At 42.9% G+C, this 23,579-nt stretch overlaps 1 protein-coding gene and 1 long non-coding RNA gene across 2 annotated transcripts in view; both read left to right on the forward strand.

Annotated features, from left to right (window-relative positions):
* The window catches only part of LOC116652790, a 5,117-nt gene extending 562 nt beyond the window's left edge, over positions 1 to 4,555 (forward strand). The window contains exon 2 of the long non-coding RNA XR_004306002.1: positions 2,576 to 4,555. This is a non-coding gene — a long non-coding RNA (uncharacterized LOC116652790). The remainder of the gene's footprint in view (positions 1 to 2,575) is intronic.
* A 14,487-nt stretch (positions 4,556 to 19,042) lies between these two features.
* The window catches only part of PAK1 (p21 (RAC1) activated kinase 1), a 59,206-nt gene continuing 54,669 nt past the window's right edge, over positions 19,043 to 23,579 (forward strand). Inside the window, exon 1 of the mRNA XM_015852504.2 lies at positions 19,043 to 19,096. The gene's annotated coding sequence lies outside the window, so the exon portion shown is untranslated. The remainder of the gene's footprint in view (positions 19,097 to 23,579) is intronic.

Genomic DNA, 23,579 nt, shown 5'->3' on the forward strand with positions numbered 1-23,579 from the left:
TCTCCTCTCCTCTCCTCTCCTCTCCTCTCCTCTCCTGCTTGTGTTTTCCTTGTTCATATCCCTATTTCTCTGCCCAACTCCCCTCATTTTCTGCTTTTTCTGTAGCTGTAATGCAATTAACTGTTCTTAGCTCTGTGTATGGTCAGCTCCCTTCCTTCCTAAAACTCCCTGATCTGCTTCCTTTTCCTATGGGAGGCTGAGTCATTCAGGGCACAGACATGGCAGAAATTCTTGGATGGGTTTTGCAGGGCAAAATCACTAGAATGCAGGAAATTGTTGACAGACACTGAGAAAGTGTCTCCCAGACACTTTAATGCCAATAAACAACTGCAGAGGAGTTGAATGCGTGTTTCAGCTAAGTAGACAGTGGGGAATTTGTGTGCCCTGCGTTCTCTGTTCTGCAAACCTTGTTGTTTAGGCAGCAGCACCTGATGGGTTGTTATCCCCATCTGTTCCCCTCTGCTACCAGAGGTTCCTGCCTCCTACCAAAGGGTCAGAAGGTTTATTTGCTCCTCAGTCCTTTCTGGCCACTCTGCTCAATAAATGAGAGCTACCAGCGGCTTTTGTTTTCTGATCGTGCTGTTTGCTTTGAAGAGAAACACTTTGCCCTTGAAAGTATAAAACACGTGATGTTATTTGAAAGATTAGGTGAGAAAGGAAGAGTATCCCTGATCTTGTCTTCATAATCTCTGATGCAGCAAGAAAAATACAAACAGGTTGTCCAAGGAGGCTTTGGATGCCCCATCCCTGGAAGTATTCAAGGCCAGGCTGGATGTGGCTCTAGGCAGCCTGGTCTGGTGGTTGGCGACCCTGCACATAGCAGGGAGGTTGAAACTGGATGATCATCGTGGTCCTTTTCAACCCAGGCCATTGTATGATTCTAATTCAATGTGGTTGTATCTTTCAGGTTTCATTTAAGAACAGAAGGATCTAACATCCCTGGGTTTGAAGACAAGCTGGGAAGCCAGAAGGCTGGAAAATAAACAGGCAAAAAGCTGAAGGCACATTTTGCAAAGGCTGTTTTTTTAAAGCCCATTTATGCTTTCTTTTCTTTCTTCCTTTTGTTCTCTTCTTTCTTTGGAGTCCCACTTGTAAGTGTGGATGTTTGGGTGAAATATCTGCTAACAAAGGCTAGGAAGGATTTTGGGACCTCTTGGAAGGTCGTTTTATTTCTGGAATGCAATGAGACCAACACCTGTTCTAGCTGAAGTCTGCATTCTTAAAAGGTACAGTACGTGTCCTTGTTATATTTGGGATGTCTGTCACATCAGTGCTTTTGCTTCTATAGGAACTTCTGTTAAACGAATCTACATTTCTTGGACTTACTGCTGACCATTTCTCAAGAGGCAATGTGTTATTTTGCCAGATTTTCTTCATTTGAAATAAGAGGGAACAAATCCTTTGCTATGGGACCACAATGATCATCTTGTTTCAACCCTTTGCTATGTGCAGGGTCACCAGCCACCAGCCTGGGCTGCACAAAGCCACATCCAGCCTGGCCTTGAATGCCTGCAGGGATGGGGCATCCACAGCCTCCTTGGACAACCTGTTCCAGTGTGTCAGTACTCATACTCAGTCATACTCAGTGACGTAAGATAACGTGGAAACACATTTCTAAGAACTGCAAATGCTGAAGAACCAGTAGAAGGCCCGGAGGCAAAATGATTAAATTTCGAGTGTGTTTGGAAAAAAAATCTCTCAGACAACATTTGGGCTGAATTCTCTGCCGCTGTTTATCGTGCACAGTGCCACAGAGCAACCAAAATAGCCATCACTGTGTTGTATTTTTATCTGTGGGTGTTTCTGGGAATAAATACGTAGAAGTGAAATGCAGCATTCTGCTGAACTGGGATAGAAACAATATTGACTTCCAGTTGCTAGGAGTGATGATTACCTTTCTCTGACTCTGTAAAGTGTGCGGGAACAAAACCAACAAATAAATTGCCATTGGTATTTAGAGAGGCTTAAATTAGTATTTTTGTACAAATATATTTAAATATACATTTGTTGTGTTTTTTGTTTTGTTTTGGTTTTGTTCTGTTTGGTTTGGTTGTTTGTTTTTTTTTTTGTTTTCTGAGCTTAATTAAAACTTGGAGCCCAGCTGTCCTTTAGCAGAGCTCTTAAGTCCTGTGAGAACTTTTCAGACTGATTCATACCCATGTTTGGGTTTTTTCTTTGTGGGTCAGGGCTGTGAGCAGCAGGGCTTGTATTAGCATTCCCTTGTGCTCTTGGTACCAAAGTAATGTTTTCGTTTAGCCAAAGCAGTTCTTCAGTTAAGGTTTAATTACAGGTAAACTGTTTATATTAGTAGAACTTATCTCACTGATGTAAGCCTATACCTGCCAAGTGCCGGTCTGAACCTGCTATCAGACATCACGGCCACTTGACAAGTATGAAAGAATGTATCCAAAACAGTGTGATAGCAAGCGTGGCAGCAAAAGCTTTGTGGGAAAGAAGTGAACTCGTTTGTTCTCCTTCTCCCGATTGTTAATGACTCATGTGTTGCTTATACCTTCCCAAAAACAATAGCAATAGATCAAAAAGCAACTGGGAACTCTGTTTTCTTTATGAACAGATGAGGACTTTAAGAGAAAATGAGGAGACAACACATCTTAGGATTTGAATCAGACAACTGCAACAGCAAGTTTGACCAAGGGTGAGTGAAGACACACGTGTAAAGGGAATGATCACAACTTTTAGTTGGCTCTGATGTTGTCTTTAGCTGATGCCAAAGGAAAGATTTGGAAAAAGGAACATGACTTATTTGATGCCTGGTTAGTGTTTACATATTCTGTTCAAGCTTTACCATGTCCTCTGTGGTTTCCTTCAGGGAGAGCATTTTGTAAGCTCGTCTTTTCTGGTTTCCCTGCTGATCAGGCACATTTGTTCTTTGTGAAGCTGTGAAACTGAAGAAAAGGAAACCTTCAGCATTAAGCAGGAGGATCAGTTTGAGTGAGTAGCTCCCTGTGGCAGAAGATTATGTGAATGCCGATGCTGCTCTTAGCACTGAGGCATATCATGCCTGTTTATCATTCTGCTCACACAATTGCTTTGAAAGCTTAATAATATTAAAGCTTTATTAACACAACTGCGTTTCTTTCATTTCAGCCAGATACAATATTTATCCGTGGGGGATCACAGTATCACAGTATCACAGTCTTGTGCGGGTTGGAAGGGACCTTAGAGATCATCGAGTTATTACTAGTATTACTAGGATTACTATGTCTTTTGCTTTATACTTTACTATCAATTTTTTTCCAGTGCGAGAAGATTTGCCAAATGGAGAACTTCTATGTAAAAGAATAACTTAATATGAAAGGTGAATTAAGCTGGTGGAAAAGCATTGGCATCAAAAGTAGCCAACAGAGGTGTGATCTAGTCCTTTTCTGCACTGTTTTGTTGTTGTCTTAATGTGATCTCTTCTCTGAATGTCTATCCTTCTGCTTGTCTGTTTGCAGTGTAAACATTTGGATGTGTGGATCATCATTGCAGTGTGATTATCTGACACAGTTAGGTCTCAGACAAGATCACTAAGCCTGGTAGAATGCAAATGATTGTTAATAACAGCAATCTTAGAACATTGCACAAACAGTAGAACTATGTTTTGCAGCTCTGTTATGATACACAGCGGAAAATCACTTGTTTTACTGGTTATTAAATCAACAGACAACTAACTGCTTTGCCTGAGATGACAGGAAGGCTGTGGATTATGTGGAGGAACTAAGCAGCAGCTAAACCTCCAGGCTCCCAAGTTTGTCCCCGGATACTTCCTCCAGCCACTTCAATCCAAAAGCTGTGATATCAGAAGATGTAACCCATCTCAAGAATGGAGAGTGCAGTCATTGCTGTGGGTGTGAATTTGTTGTTCATCTGCTGCTGCACGGCTATTCTTGGCCTTAAAATTGAGCAATAGCTTTGCTGTTTGCTCTGGACCAGAGCTCCATCTGAGCCAAGTGGAGCTTTGAAAGTTTTCACGAGGGTAAGCTGAGGGCACTGACTATCAGGAGATTTTTCTTTCCTCACTAAAAATCCAGGCATCAACTTTCAATACAAATAATAAGAGGTAACTTGAAGGATGACATTAAGACACCGGATCTTTGAAACAGCTTTCTATGCCAAGCCCGCCACTTCTCAATTATTCTGTTTCTACTTCATGAGTTCCAGCCTGTTGAGAGGTGCCATGTTAAAGTCTCTGAAGCCTGAACTTCCGTGTCACCTTTAATTGAAGGTTGGTCCGGGGTCAGATTCAGCCAGAGCCTAACTACAGACAATTGCTAATTTCCTGTAATGCCACAAGTTCCCTGGAACTGAAGCTTCTGTTACACACACATTTCTCCTACCTGCTCTGATTTCTACCCCTCAGGACTTCAAAAAACGATTCACTATGGTGCTGAATTGAGTCTTCAGCAATCTTAGGAAAATAGTTCTGATAAACAACAGGTACATTTCTTCTCAGTAGGCAGTATTTTCGAACTTAACAAACAAAGTCACTTCGTTTTAACTGGAATTTCTTTGAGGATTTGGACACAGGAAGACTGGAACACTGTATAGGAAGTACCAAATAACCTTAAAGACTGGAGTAATAAGAATCAAGTGAAGTTTGGTGTTACAAATTGCAAAGTTGTGTAGTGGACTAAGAAAAGATGTTGGTTAGAGGAGTTTTGAAAGGGTAGAGAGAAACCATTTGGGTATGGTTGCCAGCAGCTTGTGTACTGGAGGCCAGCAGTTAAGTATGTCCTGTATGAAGACAAATCAAGTGTTATATCTCTAGTTGCTGTTTTGAAGAACAAGGAGGAAGCTAGTGCTCAGTAGAACTATGGCATGCAAGCAGATCACCAAGCAAAAACCAAACACATCTATTTGAAGCTTGGATTCCCTTGCTTGTAGTAGCAGAGAACATGAATGCATCAATCAAGGCGTCATTTCCCACCGTATTATCAGTTATGTTTCCAGAATCATAGTTAAAATATTTGCAGGCTCACTTGCTGTGAGTAATACTTTTCCCTGCTGAAATGTAACATCCTCCAAGAAATCTGAGAACAATGTTAAAGTGAAATTACCAGTTAGTTCAGTTCTCTGGGTTGTGCCAGTGCAACCCTGCGTGACTTCCCTAAGCAATAAATAGAAATGGAAAGACCGAGTCTTAATGAGGCTACTATGGATGATTTCAACCAGAGGATTTCTGAAGTGCAACGTCTGTTAGTCTGCTCTAGGCAGAATCTTCAGCCCAGCTCCCCAAAGGTACAATGAGACTGTCCAATGATATAAGAGAACTAGCTTGTGTGTTGAGCAAAACTGAAATGAAGTTCAGCCAAGGCAGAAGGTTGTGTGCTTTCTTCTGTAAGTTTAGTGTATGTTAATGAGACAGAATCTGAGCTGGTTTTTGTCAGCTAGAACATCAGAAAGTCTTGGTGCTGTAGGGTTCTGTGGCAGTGTTTGCAAAAGTCTCAGCTCCAACCTAATTCTGAAGTCTCAAACCAGTAACAAGGATAATAAAGACTTTAAATTCCAAGATTCAGGTTTAAAATGAACCTTGGTGATACTACATGGAAAGTGTCTGCTGCTGGTACCCTTTGGGTGCTGAAGGATGCAATGTATTCAAAACATACTGAATAAACCAGTGGAGCCCTTTGGGCAAGTTATTCAGCAAGCACCCATGAAAAGGTAGTTCCCTCTCTTTGATTACAAGCTAAGAGTATTCTAATACTAATTGTTTTCCCTTAGCCAGTTGTAATGTGGCCTCCATTTGAGGCCACTTGTTTAGTTTTAGTTAACAGTGAAGTTTTTCAGCCAAATACTTGTCTTAGATGACTCTTTCCTCCCTACTTTCTCCTTAAATTTCAAACAGAGCTGTTCATTTCTCTCCCAGTATGAAAAGTGAATAGGTTGTTTTTAGCTTTAAAATACTGTCAGCAACTTATCTGAGAAGCTTAGATGCTTTTATGCTTTTTCAGCTTGGCAAGAGGATAGACGATGAGTCAGGAATGTACCTCTTGTGCCTGTGAAAGTTGACCCAAATTTGACCAAGTCACAGGACTCTGAAAAAGAATCTCACTTCTTCTCTTCTGGGGAGATGTACTGAACTTCAACAGCAAAATAAAACAGTGGGTGGGAGAGTGATGGAGACTGGATGAGAAGGTAGTGGGAGGAAGGGGACATGAAGCAGGAAACTGGGACTGGCCTTACGAAGGTGTTGGAATGGCTGTGGGGGAGTGGAGACATTTACCTAAACAGTCTGGTGTGTGTGGAGATAAATGTATGGGATAAACAGAAAAGAGATGACAGGATGTATGGGAAGTGAGAAATCAAGGCCGAGTAAAAGCAGTTTCCTCTGGGGCTGGAGATTTCACTTTTGCTTCCACGTTGTTACAACAAATTAAGAAATGCTGATGTTCGGTTATAATGTAAAGAGTAGAAAGCTGTAGAATGAATAAATGTTTTCTGTCTTCAGGTTTGGCCAACTTACAATGAAAAAGGCATTGGAATATGCATGAAAAACAAGGAGGAAAAAGAATTCGAGCTGCTAATTCCATTAAGTGCAGATTACTGCCACATCTGAGGTACCTAAATTAATATTTTGTACATTCACCATGGCAAGATTTGTATTTCAAAAGGAGATTCACCTTGCTAAGGGTTCAGATCTCCTAAATTCAGTGCATGAATACAAATGGCACCTATCCCCTTAAGTGAGTGATGTTGTTTTGTAAACTAGGTGAAGCAGGGTTCTGTGGAAAACTAGCACTAAATCACATAATTAAAATCCATTATAAGGCATCTGCAAAGAGTACTAATTGAAGTGGTGCAGCTGACATTCACTTTGGCATTTCCTGCCTTTTGAATACTTAGATTTGCAAATTTCATTAATGTTCTTCTTGTGCGTTTAATTAATGTTGGATACAGTGCGTACAGTGGCAGAATCCGGAACCTCTAGGCAAGGACTGTAAGGCTGTGTAGTCACAACACTGAGTATCTGTCAGAGTTACTACTGTCTTTGGTTGAGCAAAGAAAAAGGCTGGGATGTGTGATCATTGTTTTCAGAACACTGATAGCAGTAGGTGGTAACCCCTCACTTGTCCGTGTCTGTGCTTTTCAGAACAGGAGACGTATTGTCTTTGTACTTTGCTGTGTTATGACCTTCGGACTCTAAACTTTGTAGTGATAAAGATAGTTAGTAGTAATTTGTAATAGAAAACCTTTTGAACTCCCTAAGGCCCATCAGTTCGAGTCAGAGCTCCCCAGCTGGATGCTACAGGCAGACTATTGCTAATGGACAATGGGGATTGTCATTTTGTTTCATTCTAAATGTCTGTGGTTTTGGAGACGTTCATTCTTTCTTCTTCCCACAGAGCTTGAAGTGATTTGGGCGTGCAGTAGTGACCGTGAACATTTCTGGCTTCTATGCATTTCTTACAGTATTAGATAAGCTGCCTGGTTTTATAACAGAAAACAGCTCGAATCATCTCCTTTGAAAACGCTTGAGTGACCAGCACTCATCTTGTCAGGGAGGCAGGCAGTCAAGGACAGTCTGGCTGTCTTGTTCTTCGTGCTGCAGTCCCAACTGATTGAACTAGGGGAACAGGGTTTTTCTCAGGTCAGGGAACTTGTCTGAGGAGTTCGCTCCCTGAGGATGCCTGCCATCATTCTGCTATAGCTGTCTTTGGGTCTCTGGGTGCAGCTCTTCAAAGTCAGTGCATTTCTTAGTAGCTCTGGCTCTGCCTTCTCCTCCTAAGTTATTTGGTGTGGTTGATATAAAGAGGCTGTGATGTCCACTTAGTTTAGTACTATATCCTAAAAGCCTGGATAAGAAATGAGTTAAAATAAAAATAATGGTAGGTTCGTGTGCTTGCGTGGAAGGTTGTAGAATGACACCTGGGGTGATGGATTGAATATGTATGTGAGCTTGTGACTGACAGGGGAATTTGGCCCAGCATGCAGGCATGTGGATGAACTGCAGGATCAAAACTTTCCATTCCAATTGAAATAACCAGACAAGTCATCTCACGCGCTCTGACAAACTTCGGTTTAGTCAGCAGCCTTTTGATCAGCGGTTAAGAACCAGTGATCACACTTTAAATCATTACTTAGTTACACAAAGGAGAAATGCAAGAGTTGGTGTTTGAAATGACTTCCCCCTGCTGTAGGTGACACCACAGCAAACAAACACAGTGGGCATAGCTAGCAAAAATGTTGTCTTGCAAGCAAAGTGCAAATAACACTTCAGTGCTGTGATCTCACTGTTATATAACGCTTTATTTGGGACTACATTGCAAGCAAAATGGAAAATTACTTCCAAGAAAACCTGATTCTCTGTGGAGTGGAAATCTCAAACACGTTATTTCTTTGATGCTCTGCAGAGCAAGCTGCAGTTTTGTGAGTAAGCCTCTCAGACCCACTAATCTGACCTTGATGGGAGTGGAAGGATTATGGCAAATCTGGGCAATTTAGGGTCAGGTGATCAGGCAAAAAGTAAAAGGAAGAAACCAAGATAGATAATATCAGCACAAGGGAGTATATTTATTTTACAAAGTAACTAATTTTTTTACAAGAACTGAGTCTTTCAGGCCTTCAGTGTAATAGTTGATACACTGCCAGAAAGAAAACTGAGTCAGCTTTTAGTGAGGATTACATCAAGAATAGTGACAAAAACAAGTTCTAATTTCCCTACTTTTTGGGGATTTTTCATGACTGTGTCCCTATTAAACTGCTAATTGTGTGCCACATGTTACCAAGGTCAAACTAACAGGTTGAAAAGGAGAGACATATGGAAAAAACATAGCTAAATAGCAAAGATGCTGTACCATATCCTGGGATTGCCAAGCTCCATCCAGGCTGCTGACTTGAAGGTGCAGGGATATAGTCACTGTGCACATGTAGGTTCTGCATGGCTTTGCAGATCTGTGTTGTTTGGATGTGCAGAATTGACTGTGATTGAATAAGTGAATGAGTACTTGCTCAGTGTCTGCTGAATATGGTCTTTGGCAAATGCAAATTGCACTGCCTATATAATGCCTACAAAAGGTCAGTTTTCTATTACAAGTAGAGTAAGACTTCATGAGTTTGTTTGGGAATACTTTGTGTAATGGATTGAAGAGAGAAGTTTTTCTGTCAGGTTTGGATTTATCTACTGAGTTTATATACCACTAGATAGATATATTTTTAAAATACCCTGGGATATAGACAGAAAATACAAGTTCCTTGTTTGGACTGTGTGGGTTCCCTTCCAGTCTTTGGAGTGTGTTAAAAATCAGACAGGTAGGCTGGGACAGTCAAAAGGGAAAGGTTCAGTATGTTAAGAATCATGGAATCATTCAGGTTGGAAAAGACCACTAAGATAACCTATTCCTATTGACCTATCCCCACCGAGCTCACTAACCATGTTCCTGAGGGCCACATCTACACGTTTCTTGAGCACCTCCAGGAATGATGACTCCATCACTTCCCTGAGCAGCCTTTGCCAAGAAGAGAACTAAATTTTGGCAGCAGTTCAATGAAGTTTACCAGACAAAACCAGGTTTTCATTTGACAGTGACTGACCAGCAAGGAGACTTGTTCTATAGCAGGAATCTGCTAGCAGTGTCCCTCACCTCTTGCAAAGAAGTAATTTCATCTGTGTTTTTGTTCACCTTGAACACCTGTGAAATTTCAGTTAATTAAACAAAACAAAACAAAAACCCAGAAGGCTAAAAAAAAGGAGAACAGCTTGAAAAGGAACATTTCCCATGCAGTTTCTGAGGGTTGGGGTTGCTTTGTGACCCAATTTATTTTCAAGCCATTTAGGTTTATGCTTTTAAATGTATTTTGCCTTACTAAGTGGGCCTTACAGCTCATGATTGTGATCTTATTAGTCATAATCTTACCTCACAGGGTTTGGGGAGGAAAAAAAAAGGAAAATGTGTAGCCACTGGCAATCTCTGATCTGAGCATCCTCTTTCCTTTTTCATTTTCCCCCACAAATATTCTGTTCTGCATCTACTTACTATGTATGAAAACTGTCTGCTGAAGGAAATTTACCTCCTGTAGATGGGGGTGAACCACACACATTTCTTTTTTCGGCTCGTGAAAGCTTAAGTGTTCTCACTAGTGGTTTGAATATGGTGGCATGTAATCTGCAAATGATTTTAATTCCTCTGAAACGCATGTGTGCATTTGGTGCAGAACAAAATAGAGATTAAGTAAAAAGGTGATGAACTCTTGACATTCTACTCTGTGTCATAAATGATTATGAAGGGCAGAAGATAATCAGGCCTCTGTAATTAAGTGTGCTGGTGGTACCTATGAGCTATAATGGTGCCACTTTGAGTACTGGTTAAAATCTTCAGATGAGAGCCTTGATCTCGGTCTTTACATAGAATCACAGAATCACAGAATTATCAAGGTTGGAAAAGACCACATGTGTGCACTCCAGGCTTTCCTTCTGCACATTGGGCTGGATGCTTTCTCAGCAAGTGCAAGCAGCTCTGGCTCCTGTATTGCTCTTAACTCAGGAGACTGGAGCAGATGTTCCTTTGTCTGCATCCACTGAAGGCTCCTGCCCCAAGCACACCTGCCCTACAAAGGATAGAGCTGATTTGAACACACGCCCAACAAACACAGTTATGCATCAGGAAACAAGAAAATAACCCAGGGTGTGGAGCAGCATTGCATGTAAGTAGTCAGATTGCTTAGCCCAAAACTACTCAGCTCCCTTTCCCTGGGCTGTGCCCTAGCCCTTAGGCTATGTTGTCTCAGTCTTCATTTTGGCCTAATAATCCCTAAATGTTTTACTACACTGTGGTAAAAACTCAGTAGAACTTTTCTCACTCTAATTTTCTTGGACACTGTAGTATTTACTCACAATTCTGATCTTGCCTGACCTTAAGGTATCAGTGGATACACTGTAGTGTGTGCTGCTGGGGCAGTTTAAGACATCACTGTTTGCATTGCCTCTCTGATGTGGGTAACTACCTCACAGGGGAGCTGTCAGAGTGAGTGTCAGTGTGCTGGGCTCCTGCCTGACAACAAAGCCCAGCTTGCAGATGGTGGATATCAACATGTTTGAGTCAAGACATTGGATTGTGAAGAGGAGCAGCTAAAATGCAGGGACACATTTTCTCCTGCTGACTTTGCTAGAGGGATGGGAGCCCCAGCCCTAGGTGACAGCTAACAGCTGCAGAATGATTGCATCTTAAACTGAAGCAGCTGTTGCTAAGTGACTGAGCTAAATGTGGCATTTTAATTTTGCACGTTTCACTAGTTAATTTAGTGTACAGGTGTTATTACCTTAGCTATAAATATGTTTATTTTCTTCTTTTTTTATATCTATTTGTATTTGAGACTGCCTAGCAATAATCGGGCAACAAAAATAGAATCCCCAGCACTGTCTGCTTTCACTATTGTTTCCAAGCTGATCCTGTGATGTGATTTATATCTTGCCATCTGATTCCTTAATTGCAGTTTGCAGTGATGAAGAAAACTGTATAATGCTTGAACTGCAAGCCGGTTTCTGTTAGAAGCACATGAAATAATTATTTGGAAGACCAATCAGGAAGCATTCAAATTTTCCTTGGTGACGTGGACTTCTTTAGTTGTGTTGCTTGTTTCCGTCTAGATCTTAGACATCAGGGATAAGATTAGCTTGGCACTGTGAAAGTGCTTACTCGAGGTTTCAGTGTAGAAGGAGTACTGCTGGATTTTGTGATCCCACTTGTCTGCCAATGTCGAACAGGTTCAAGCAGAACAAGCCTTGCATGCTGAAACCTGGTCAGTCTGAAACAGCGTGTTAGAACAAGAGCTTACAGTTGGGCAGACTTTGCTTCAGGGATTGGTGGAGAGTTGGGAGACTGATACAGATACCTTGCAACTGGATACTCTTGAGAATGAAAGAGCTGAACTGAAAGACATTAAGTAGCTCTTTGTACATTCTTCCCTGTGAAGTGTAAAGAACTGAGGGCTTCATTGTTTTGTAACCACTTAAAAATTAAAGGGGAAAAGCACTTGCTTTAGCTTGGTCCTCCTGAATATGATTTTCTTAGATGTGCTCTTCCCAGAAATCTAGGCATGTGTGCTCTAAACAAAAAATCCTCCATGCAGAGATTGCACAACACAACATTGTCCGCTGCTTAACCTGAATGTTTCCAACTGCAATTCCCTGCGAGCAAGGAGCTTCCCCACACTTTCTCACACAATCCACATACATCAGCAGTTGGCTCAATTTCTGCAACAGCCCTTTGAAAATGACTTACCTTACATCTCTAGGCCTTTTTTCTCTATGCAGCCCTTTGCATCGTACAGCCTGGATGGGACGAGGCCACTACCAGCAGAGTAAGATTTGGTGTCATGTCTTCATGCGGGATTGCTGTCCCTTAATACAAAGCATTTGGACAGAGGCTGCCAGCCTGATGCAAACAGCAATATGCAGCATGTCTGGTTTGATCTCCCCTGTAGTTCACCTGCCTGCTGAAGATTAGATCTCTATGTCTATACTAAGCCAGGTCTGTTCGATTAGATTTGTCTTTCATATCGCAAATACAGTCTAAAGGAATGATCTAGTCTGAGAACAGAGCTGGGAGACAGCAACTCCTGAATTCAAGGAGCATAATTGCTGTCATTTTTTGCTGCATGGCCTCAGGCTACTGGTTGAGTGAGCTCTTATCTCATTTTCCCCATCTGTAATACTGCTCAAAGGGTACTTCGGTGATTAATTTATGCTGATGAATTTAATTACTTGGTAAGAATTGAATACTTTGATAAGAACTGCAACATATCCCAGAAAAATGTGGCAAAAAGAGAAGCAGAACAGCCAGCCCCAAAACTGCTAATTAACAAACCAGACAAGATGTTGAGACTCAGGACAAGAAACCTCATCACAGAAAGTGGTGCAGTTACAATGGTGAATTTTGTCTAAAATAGAGATCCTAGTTGAAGTTATCCTTCCCTAGCAAGTGTGATGTGATTCTTCTCTGATTTCAGAGAGTATTTGACCGTAAATTTAGGCTAAAATCTCAGTTTTATCTTGGATTATGGTGCCCAGTGAAAAGGCTCATGTGCTGCTGTGATGTTATTTTGCAAGTCCTGTAGGTAGTGTAGGAAAAGTATGTGGAAAGGTAGTGTAGGAATGTGTATGTAAAGACAGACAAAACTTACACAACTTGCACTTCCCTCACTTAAGACAACATATCTGGTTCCATGTGTTATATTTACCACATCATGCAATACAATCAATTTATGAAGTTTTCCTGGGTCCTGCAGCCCAATCTGCAACTCATCGGTGGTTTGGAGAGCACTGAGACGTACATCATACCAAAGGAATTCTGCAGGGCCAGCTCTCTTGGCAGGCTCAGTGTGATCTGTATCTCCAGAGTAACTTTGGTTTTAGTGTGACCAACCAGTATAATTGAATTACCAGCATCACAGTACCCAGCCAAACCTCCCCTTAGCTTTTGCAGCTCCCTCTGTTGGATTAACTATGGAAGCAGCTCTCAAAATGGGCATTCCAGCTCAGCATTCTTGGTGATCTAATTTTACTGCACACCTACACAAATTATGTTGCTGAAGACCTTTAACTTTGTACTTTAAATGCACTGTTGTTCAAAGCTGGCATGAAATAGTTCAAAACTCTGCATATTTTTTCCTAAACATTTCAGGCAGCTGCTCTATAATCTTTGTGTTACGATTCACTTAATTCCTCTTGGACATTATGCAAATAGGTAGGAATGGAGAATGTTACTTTCATATTTTCACAGCTTCCTTATGAAGCATCGCTACGGATCATCCACCAACTCCATGTCTGTCAGTGCTCTGCAGTTTTTGGTTGCTACCCATGTAACCCAGTGAGACAGAAGCAGAGATAAGGAAAGGAACAGGGGAAGGTTTTGCTGTGCAGTTCATTCTCCAGGGCTTTGTTCAGTCCAGTTTTAAATGGCTCAAGCTACTGAAGTGATTCAAGCTCTGACATTTTTGGCAGGGTGTGAAACAGTGTCTGGTAGAGGTGCTGTGACTGAAGGGCTGGTTTTGTTCTCTCTGAAATGTGTGGCAAATGTCTCTCTAGCTTCAATAAGAACAGGATTGGGTCTTCGGAGTCATGCAGTATGAATAAGCTCAGCAAAAGAGTTTAACTGTTACACCATCGCATTGTTACAAAGCCCTCCAGGCTGGATGACCACTATTTATTTGAGTGTCCTCGTAGGTAGGGAAAGCAAGAAAAAATGAGCTGATTTTGTTAGATTTTAAGTAATGAAATAGCCCTAGATTAGTGGTCCCTGTCTGATGTCTCATTCAAACCACTGCATGCATTGCACAGCTTTTCTTTTTAAACCCTAAAGTGGAATCTCCACAGAGATACACTTACAAAAAAACAATAGAGAGGAAAAACTAATTGATTATTTTATTATTATTATTTTTGTTATTATTTTCTTTCTAAGACAGACCCTTACACTTGGGCAGTCCCCAATGAAAGGTGAATTTATTGCAGTCTGTTTCACTGCTCTCTTTCAGAGTCGGTTGCCTTGATGTTGAAGCTTTCTTCTTTAGTTCTCTCTAATTTTAAGTAAAAAGGGGTTTAATATATATGTAGTTGGATTAATTTCACTTTCAGCATTGTTACTGTGGGTTTCTTCCTGGCTCAGCAGGAAATGTTGATTTCAAATTACCTGTAAATCTACTGTGTTTTTTCCAGATGTTCACTGACAAGGATTTCCTGCACCATTGGACTGTAGTAAAACAGACAGAATAAGATGGACAGAAAATTAGAGGAAATAAAAGCGATTCGGAGCGTGTGTTTTAAAACCATTCCAGCTCTGTACACTGAATCCTAGGAGGAAAACCTGTCACAGATTTGACTGTTGGAAGCAGTGTTCTGCGCTGCAGAAAATTTACCTGTTTTTGAGTCTCACCTGTTCATCCCTGCAGCCAGGAAAGTCTCCCCAAGCAGATCTGAGAGAGCCAGGCCATGCTGTGGACAGGGCAGCTGGGAAAGAGACAGCAACCATAGCACACCTTATGATTTCTACAGGTATCTTCCCAGTCTAGAGGCACTCTGTCATGTGCTAAGTGTCGTGTCTGTCTGCTTCCACCATTCTACTTTCCATGCTTCCTGTGCTGCCAGCAAGTTCCTTCATGCTCCAAAGACCCAAGTGAATGAGCAGTATTTACCAGCTTCTCCTCTTCCCCCTACCCCACTTTTGCCTACCTTGCATTAGAGCCCCTCCAGTTCTCCCCGGGGGCCTCATTTCTCATTTGCAGCTCTACCCAGATGCATAGAATTTACAAATCAGAGTTGCTCTTGTGATTTCTAGTCAAGATGGAGCACTGATTGCTAAGGGAGAGTCTAGACTACATGAGTATGCTTACCTGGGGTTTCCTGGGGGGCATCAAGAAAGACTTGAAAATGAGTTTAATGATAAAATGAATAATACAGGCTGGGAGGATGGAGGGGAGGACCAAGTAGGAGCAGATATTTTTAAGAAGTAGCTGAGGAAGAACAGAGGCAGAGATAGGCTTTTTCAACAGCAGAGAGAAGCTCTGATATTGGATAAAGCTAAGAGATTGAAAGAAAGGACATTCTGAACGTAGAGTCATGGTTACTTTTGGAACAGGCTGATGCTGTTTGTAATATCTGAAAGCAGGTTTTCAAGTTAGAACACTTATTTTTCTCAATGCAGGTTTAAAATGTAAACGGTCAGATCCTGGTGTGAATTAGCGTAGCTCCAGTGACTGACCCAACGTGGTCAAAATGTATGAGGGGTTGGGGGAAGAAAGATTAGACATTTAAATATGTTTTCTAAAATAAGGTTACCAATGGCTGGAGATAATTTTTCAAGAAATGAAACTCTTCAGATCACTGAGAAAACAAAGTCCCAGTCAAAACCAGGAACCAGTACAGCTCCACAGTGCAGAACAAATCTGCCCATCTCTTGAAGCTTGAATTAGCAGCATGCCTCAAAACTGGGATGTAAGTACTTAGATTCAGCTGTTAGCTAATGAATCAAAGACTGAGCTTGTTGTTAAGCCTTTACCCATCTGTATTTTATGACTTCCAGAGCTACATAAGGCTTCCAGAATCAAATAGCCACTTGTGGCTTCCCTAGTATTCATCCTGACTTGCTGACTGCTCACCAAAGCACTGAGTGCTCTTAGCTGTCACTATGCAATTTCCTGGCTAAAGCAGATCTGGAATGTAAAAGTATTCATCATCAGAGGTTTTGCTGGATTCCAGGGCTTCGATGAAGCAGTAAGTGATGATTTAACATTGGAATGGCACAAAGATTCCTCTGGGTTTTTAACCAGCTACAGCATAGCTCAACAAACAAGAAAACCCTTAAGGAGAGCCTGAATGATTTGGGATGTAAGTGATCAAGAGTGAATGTAATTCAGAGCCAGGTTTGCCAAAATAGGTCTTATCTCTGTGTTTGGCCCAACTCTGGGCAGTGAAATCTCAGCAAATCAAAAGTTGGCATTTGAATTGGCATAAGCTGTCCAAAGTTTAAACTGCTTCTCTAGGACAGTAAAAAGTCTGCTACTTACATACATTTTGGAGCTCCAAATAGGGTTTTTTGGTGATGGCCACTACACACCATCTAACATCAGAATAGCTAAGGCAGGAACCAGGTGTTTTTGCTTTCTAGCAGACAGATGTTCTGGCCCTTACGTTATTTCACTAGTTGGATTCGCTGACATTGGAATTCCCTTCCCTTCCCTTCCCTTCCCTTTTTCCAATCATTGTCTGACTATTAAGCCTTGTCATTAAGTTTCTCCCTGTTTGTGACAATTCTTCAAGGTATTCTTGATATCTGATTCCTTGTAGGCTGAGGCCAACTTGTCTGTAATTGCTCAGACAGGTTCGAGTGGACAAATGATTGCGGGTGATTAAACTGGTACACCATAGCAAGGTACTATTCCTCAGTCCTGTGACTTCACATGCCCCTATATTCCCTGTGCATCATTTCAGTCAAGGCCTGGGATCCGATCTGGCTGAAAATCTTAGTAAAAATCTTAGGTGGAGAAGTTTGCTGATCCCTCCCAGGTGCACACATTGTCACACTGGCACGCTGCAGGGAGTAGCTAAGGAGCAGAGATGCACAACATGATATGAACCATCAATGCTGGTCTTGCTGATGGAGAATAAACTGTCAGGATGTGCCCCACAATATCTGGGCTCCTCTCTCTGCTCTGCATCTGAAGTATAAACAACTGAACAGTGTTGGTCTTTGAGGCCCGGGCTGGTCTCCCACAGAACTCTTTTATACCCATATTGAAAATGGGAGACCCTTGTGAGGTATAAGGAAACCTTTTCCTACCCAAACTGAAAATGGGCCATCTGAGTTTATCCCGAGTTCAAGGCAAGATGAATCATTTCTATGAAATTCCCCCTGAGCACTTTCTCTGCTCTGAGTACTTACAAGGCAAATAAATGATCTGCATTTCACTCATTCCTTTCTCAAGTACAAAACCTGGTTTGCTGCAGTAGCTCTGTCCCATTCTGACGCTGTGCATCTCAAACAGCTCTTCTGCCATGTGTTTGGGAATCCTCTCTGAAATACAATAGATAGAGAAGTTCTGGGATCTGGATCTATTCCAAACACTGCGTCGTAATCCCAGAATATTCTCAATGTTTCGCAGTGAATATAAAAAGATTTAAGTGAAACGATTTCTGAACCAAGATAACCTGTGCATAGACAAAGTCTTTTTGCTTTACAATGCTTCTAATTAAAGTGCAGTATTCTGGTTGTTCCGTGCTGCTGTGATACAAATATAACAGCAGCCATAGCAGGGGCTGTTGGAGCAATCCATGGGCTGATGGTGGGCCAGGCCTTAGGCCAACCACTGCCAGTAACTTCCCATCACCATTCTCCATATCACTGTCATGGGGTTGGATAAATGTGTTTGGTCAGATATCTTTCAGAGAGGGCACCCTTAGGAGTACTTTGGACCAGTCTCTCACCTGGCTTGTTTTCAAACTTGTTTTCAAAACTATCAGGGTGCATCCTTGTTTCTTAAGAGGTTTTCTTATTCAGAGTACAGAAAGAGTCACTCTTCGGGACTCGGTGTGGGATGGAAAGGGAGCTGTGCTCAGTTCTAACTTCAGCTCTGTGTGCTTCCTTTGCAGCTATGGAATCTGAGCTCAGCTGTGCAGTTTTCCTCGCTGCAGTGATCACGCACGACTCCCACGTACCTGGGGGTTCCCATATCTAGGGGGAAGTAACTGAGCATGTGGTTCAGCAACAGGTTAAGCTGATTGAAATCAGCCCTGCTGCACTCCAACCTTCCCTGCCACTCCTTGTGTTCTCACTTCCTCTATTTGTGTATTTCAGTCGGATTCATTAGCTCCTGAACAAACTTATCAGGGGAACTGATAAACGCTGATACAGGAGGGAAGGGCAAGGCTGTGCAATGCTGTTGTATACGAGCGTGCTGTGACTCTGTAAGATCAGGTCTGATGTGGTGACCTGCATTATTTGCCTCCCATGTATCTACCTGTTCCACTTAGCGTTTGACATCTCTGTCTAGACAGCCTCACCGTTTCCTTTTCCTGAATGCCTGTGATCAAACCCCACCTCTTCTCTCCCAGCAGAGCACAAGCGCGGTGCTGAACACTCCTGCTAACTACGGGGACAAGTTTCCAGCGAGCTTTGCATCGTGGGGGAGGACAAACCCCATCTCTTGCAGTATAAGGTAACATCCCTGCGATACGCACATCCTGCTGTGCAGCACAGCAGCAGGGCAGAGCCAGTTTCCCTTCTTTCCTTTTTTGGATCTGCGAGCCACACGGTCCCTAATGGAGCCGGTTCTGAGATACCGAGAACAGAAACCAAGTCACTACAGCCGGCCATCCCCTCCCCTCGGCCTTATCACCATAATCGCGAACCATCCTTCAGTCCCGCACCAACCCCGTGCTCTATAAGCACCGGGCACCGAACAACCAGCCCATCCCAAAGCTCCAACACAACACACCGGCTCCAAACTTCTCCCCCAACCTTGGGCTGCCCACCTTGGTGGAGGGGGCGGACTCCTGGACCCCTCCGGAGCCAATGATAGCGGGGAGGGTGCGGGGAGGCGGCGCCGGGCGGCCGCGGGGAGCGGGCAGGGCGGAGAGCGGGCGGCACCTTGCAGCGGGCGGAAGGTGAGTGCTGCTGGGCCGGGGATTTCCTCCGCGATCTTTTCTTTTTTCTTTTTGTAACTGGAAAGTTTGTAAAGAGGATGAGCGGCTGGGTTCTTATTTTTCTTCTCTCTTTCTCTCTCTCTTTTTTTTTTTTCCCTTCCCCTTTCCATTCAATTTAAGAAAGAGGTTTGGGGGGGGGGGGGGGGAACGGCATTGAGATCGCCTCCCTCCTGCTTTCCCAGCTCATTCATTTAACAAAGGGTGTTGTCTGTAGCCTCGGGCTGTGCGATCGAAAGCCGCTTGGGGTCTCCGGACGGAGGTTGAGGTGGGGGAGGTCGGGGCTCAGCCCGCACCTTGTGCTGGCTGCGGCTGGAGGGGCTGGGGGGTGAACACAAAGAGTTGAGGAGCCGGCCCATTGCTGGGTAATGCAGCCCCGGGCTTTGTGTGTGGCTGTATCGCAGGGATGCGGACGTGGGAGCGTGTTTCTCCTTTATCCCCCCGTTCCATGTGTGCGTGTATGAGATCTGTTGTTATTCAAGATCTTAAAAGCGAAGCTGAACTTAAGATCGTGGCACGACTCGGATAGGAAGGGACCTCACTAGGTCTACGGTCGAGCCCCTCCGGTTCGGATCGGGGAGCGAACGGCAGCGAGGAGACCTCGCGAGTTGGGTGGCACCTCTGGGTGCTCCTGGGAGCCCGAAGGAAAGGGAGCACAGCAGGGCGGGGGGGAGCAACTCTCGTCCCTTCCACAGTGCTTGGAAACCCGCATCTCTCCCGTGCCTGCAATCCATGCTCTCTTGCTGCTTTTGTTATCCAGAGGGTTTAAAATCCACGATTAGTGGGAAGAGCTGGCTCCATCCGCGTGTGTGTCACGGTGCATCTGCTCCTGCTGGGCATTGCTTGGTTCTTAACTCAGACATTACCTCCAGCAGCAAGATTTATAAATAAATAGATGTCAAGACCTGGCTCTTTGCTTGTTACCAGCTGTAAAGCATGTACTTTAGGTGGTGATTAAGTACACTGTGTGCGTATGTAAGAACAACTGTAGAAGCTGTTTAGTTCTAGCCAAGCTTTTTAAAGTGAAAGCAGACATTGTAGCTGGTGAAATGGCTGTGCTGGGCACGGGAGGGAGAGTGTTTGTTCTCCTTGCTTGCAGTTACTCTTTGTACAGTGACTCACCGGTACCTTTCACTGAACCACCTCCCCATTCTCCTTACCTGGAGTTTTCCTGGTGTTGCCTGGTGCATCAGGGAACATCATCATATCTGCTGCTCTAAGAGCCTTCCTGTTGTGTGGGTGCTTTCGTCTTGCTCATGTATAAGGCTTGAAGAACTCCTCCGTGTGGAACAGCTCATGGTGTGTGTCCACTGGGTGGTTAGACATTACTTTTCCCTCTGTGTTTTCTGTGGATTAGGCAGAAAAAGGGCTATAAGAAAGAAGGGGAGAGACTCTTTAACAGTCTGTGTTGTGATCTCTCAAGGGGAAATGGTTCCAAACTAAAAGAGGGGAGATTTAGATTGGATATAAGGTTGCCCAGAGAGGTGGCGGTGCCCCATCCCTGCAGGCAGTCATGGTCAGGCTGGATGGGCTCTGAGCACCTGGTGGAGCTGTGGGTGCCCCCATGCATTGCAGGGGAGTTGGATCAGATGGCCCTTAGAGAGCCCTTCCAACTCAAATGATCCTATGGTTTTGTGATAAAATATATTGCTTGCCTATTGCTTTTCTGGCTGGTTTGCTTGCACTGGAAATGCAAACTTATTCTTTTGCCCCAGAGATCTGCTGATTTTTGTGGATCCTTTCCCAGTTGTGTGCAGAACTTTGACTGCAAGTGCATGAATTTCACCTGGTTTCTTAAGTGGTTTTGTTTAACTTAAGACACCAGTGAGCTTCAGTGTGGCTTCAGTCTGTTCTGTACCTGTCTCACTTCATAGGTGTGGATAGTTTCATTATTTTGTAACCATAGCTGTGATGGCCCAGTTCCATTACATTCTTCTGGGTGTATTGAAACACCTATAAAAATAGACTTTTCTGGTTAGCAAAACAGAAACGATGCTGAGCTCCACCCTTCGAGTGATCTGGGTTTACAGTCCATCCTGTCAACAGCTCATGATAACAGAAGTAAATAGACTTCGTAAAGGGTCTGAGAAACAACCATGCTTTATGAGGAAGTATAGGAAAACAAACTGAGACCAAGCATCTGTAAACATCAGCCGTCTGTCTTTAAGTCTTGGCCGATTGTTTTCCCTTTGATGCATACAAAAATCTCTCTTGTTGGCTTTTTACCTCTTTGGGAAGGGGAAATACTATGTGTCAGAAATGTATTGTGCCTTTTTCTGTGCTTGCCCAAGAGCTGTGCTTGTGCTTTCAACCTCTGTAAGGAACTGGGAAGAATGTAAATGTGTTTTGCTTGATGGCAAGGGGCTTGATGGCAATATGGACTTGCGCATCTCTCACCTGGGGGGAGGTGCTTTGAAGCCCCATTCCCAGTGGGAGCAGGGCTGGGGCTGGCAGCAGATGCTCAGTGATGCAGCACGTAAGGCACAGAGATCAATTCTTCCCTCCTGAGCAAAAGGCATGTGATGCTCTTTAGGAATAGGTAGCTTGAAACAGCCCAGCACTATTTATGCTAACCAGACTTTTATTCATTAGAATTGAAAAGGCTCTTACAGGACATATAATTTATCATCATTTGGGAGGTAGTGGAGTCACCGTCCCTGAAGGTGTTCAAGAAACGTGTAGATGTTGTACTGAGGGACGTGGTTTAGTGGGTGGTGGTGATGGGTTGGTGGTTGGACTTGGTGATCTTAGTGATCTTTTCCAACCATAATGATTTTGTGATTCCCCAGTAGGTGCTTTAAAATAGGTCAGTGAGTTGCACTATAAAAACGCTGACTGCTCTTTGTGCTCAGGCTGGTCCCCTGGATCTCACTGTTATTGTGTTGTATGTGGAGCAGGTAGCTGAGAGGAGTTCTGCTTCCTCATCTTGATTTGAGGATCCAAGCAGCAGTGTTAACAAATGCACTGGTATTCTTGTATAGCTTTCTCTAGCTCCCTTCATTTTAGCAATTGTTTGCAGGGTGATGCAAAAGGAAACAAAAACAGCTATCTGATGAAGTGCATTTCCAGGTGAATTTGAAGAAACAGTGGAAGTATTCAGGTCTCGTTTATGTACCAATGTACTTCTGGTAAATTATCAAGGCTCTGGAGTAGCTGTTTAAGCTGGCAATCCACATGTCCTTTCTTCCCATCATATAGCAAACGGCGGCCTCTCTGTATCTCTTACATCTTGTCTGAGACACAGGTTAAACAGTAACTGTCCTTCCATGGTTTCCTTCCTTCTTGTAATCTGTGCTCTTTGGACCTGCTGCATAGCGTAAGGGCGAAATAAGCTGGCTGATATAACTCCCTTAAAAATCACTGTTTTTTTCCTACCTCTCTTCTAGAATTACTTAAGTCAGGTGGTGGTAAGTGAGGCATCCTGTTGTCAAGGAGGAGAATATGCTGATGGGATAAAAGAAAGGTCCTATTTTGGGTAAAACAGACCAAATCAGAAGATTGCAGAAGCAGTAATCAAGTGTTCTTTCAGAAAGGAAAGAATTTCTCCCACAATAACACTTTGTGATCCCAGTTAAGGTATAAGAACCATGGCATATGATATACTGATATATATATATATATATGATACACACACACACACACACACACACACATATATATACACATCTGATGTGTAGCTATTAAGATCTTGATCTTGGCCTTCAGCTATGGGGCTAACAGAAATCAAGTGGCAGGTCTGCATTGTGTGAGGCATAAAACCTTGTTTCATCCTCTGTTCTCTTCTTTTTCTATAACGTTAATCCATACATGTAATCGAAATGGAAAATGGAGGATAAAAATAAAAACTACTCATAATTTTTGTGTTTTTAGGGCAGGGAGTGTCATCCAGGTTTACCTAAAGCATTGTCTCCTGCCTAATGTATGTAGTGCCTTTGCACAGTTTACGGGTGAGGTAGAATCATGGCTCTTGTTGACTTTACAAATGGCAGCAGAGAGAAATAAAATCAAATAGAATCATAGTCACAGGCAGTCCTGAGTTGGAAGGGACCCATAAAGATCATCAGGTCCTACTGCTGGATGGAGAAGTTTAGGACACAGTTTTGTTTCCAGAGTTGTAACAGCACCACTTTGGGACTTGGAGTTACTTTCTGTAAGTGTGATTAGGGTTTGAACTGTTGGTTGTCTTAAGTCTATAAGTGGCACACAGGTATTTTGTATGATGGCTCTCTTACAAGGTGGAGCCTGTTTCTCAGGGCTTGGATTCTATTCACGAACCAGGAGCTGGAGTGAGAAGCATATTTCATTGGATCTGGTGTCTTACTGCACATGGTTTTTCTCCTCGTTTGCATACAGAGTGCTTTGTACAGTGTGAAATACCTCGTCGGTTCTTTAGCATAAAGGATTTCCAATATAAATTATTTTCTATTCTTGCAGATTACCAAATGCA

The sequence above is a fragment of the Coturnix japonica genome, chromosome 1 (genome assembly GCF_001577835.2).
Source record: "Coturnix japonica isolate 7356 chromosome 1, Coturnix japonica 2.1, whole genome shotgun sequence".
NCBI lineage: Eukaryota > Metazoa > Chordata > Aves > Galliformes > Phasianidae > Coturnix > Coturnix japonica.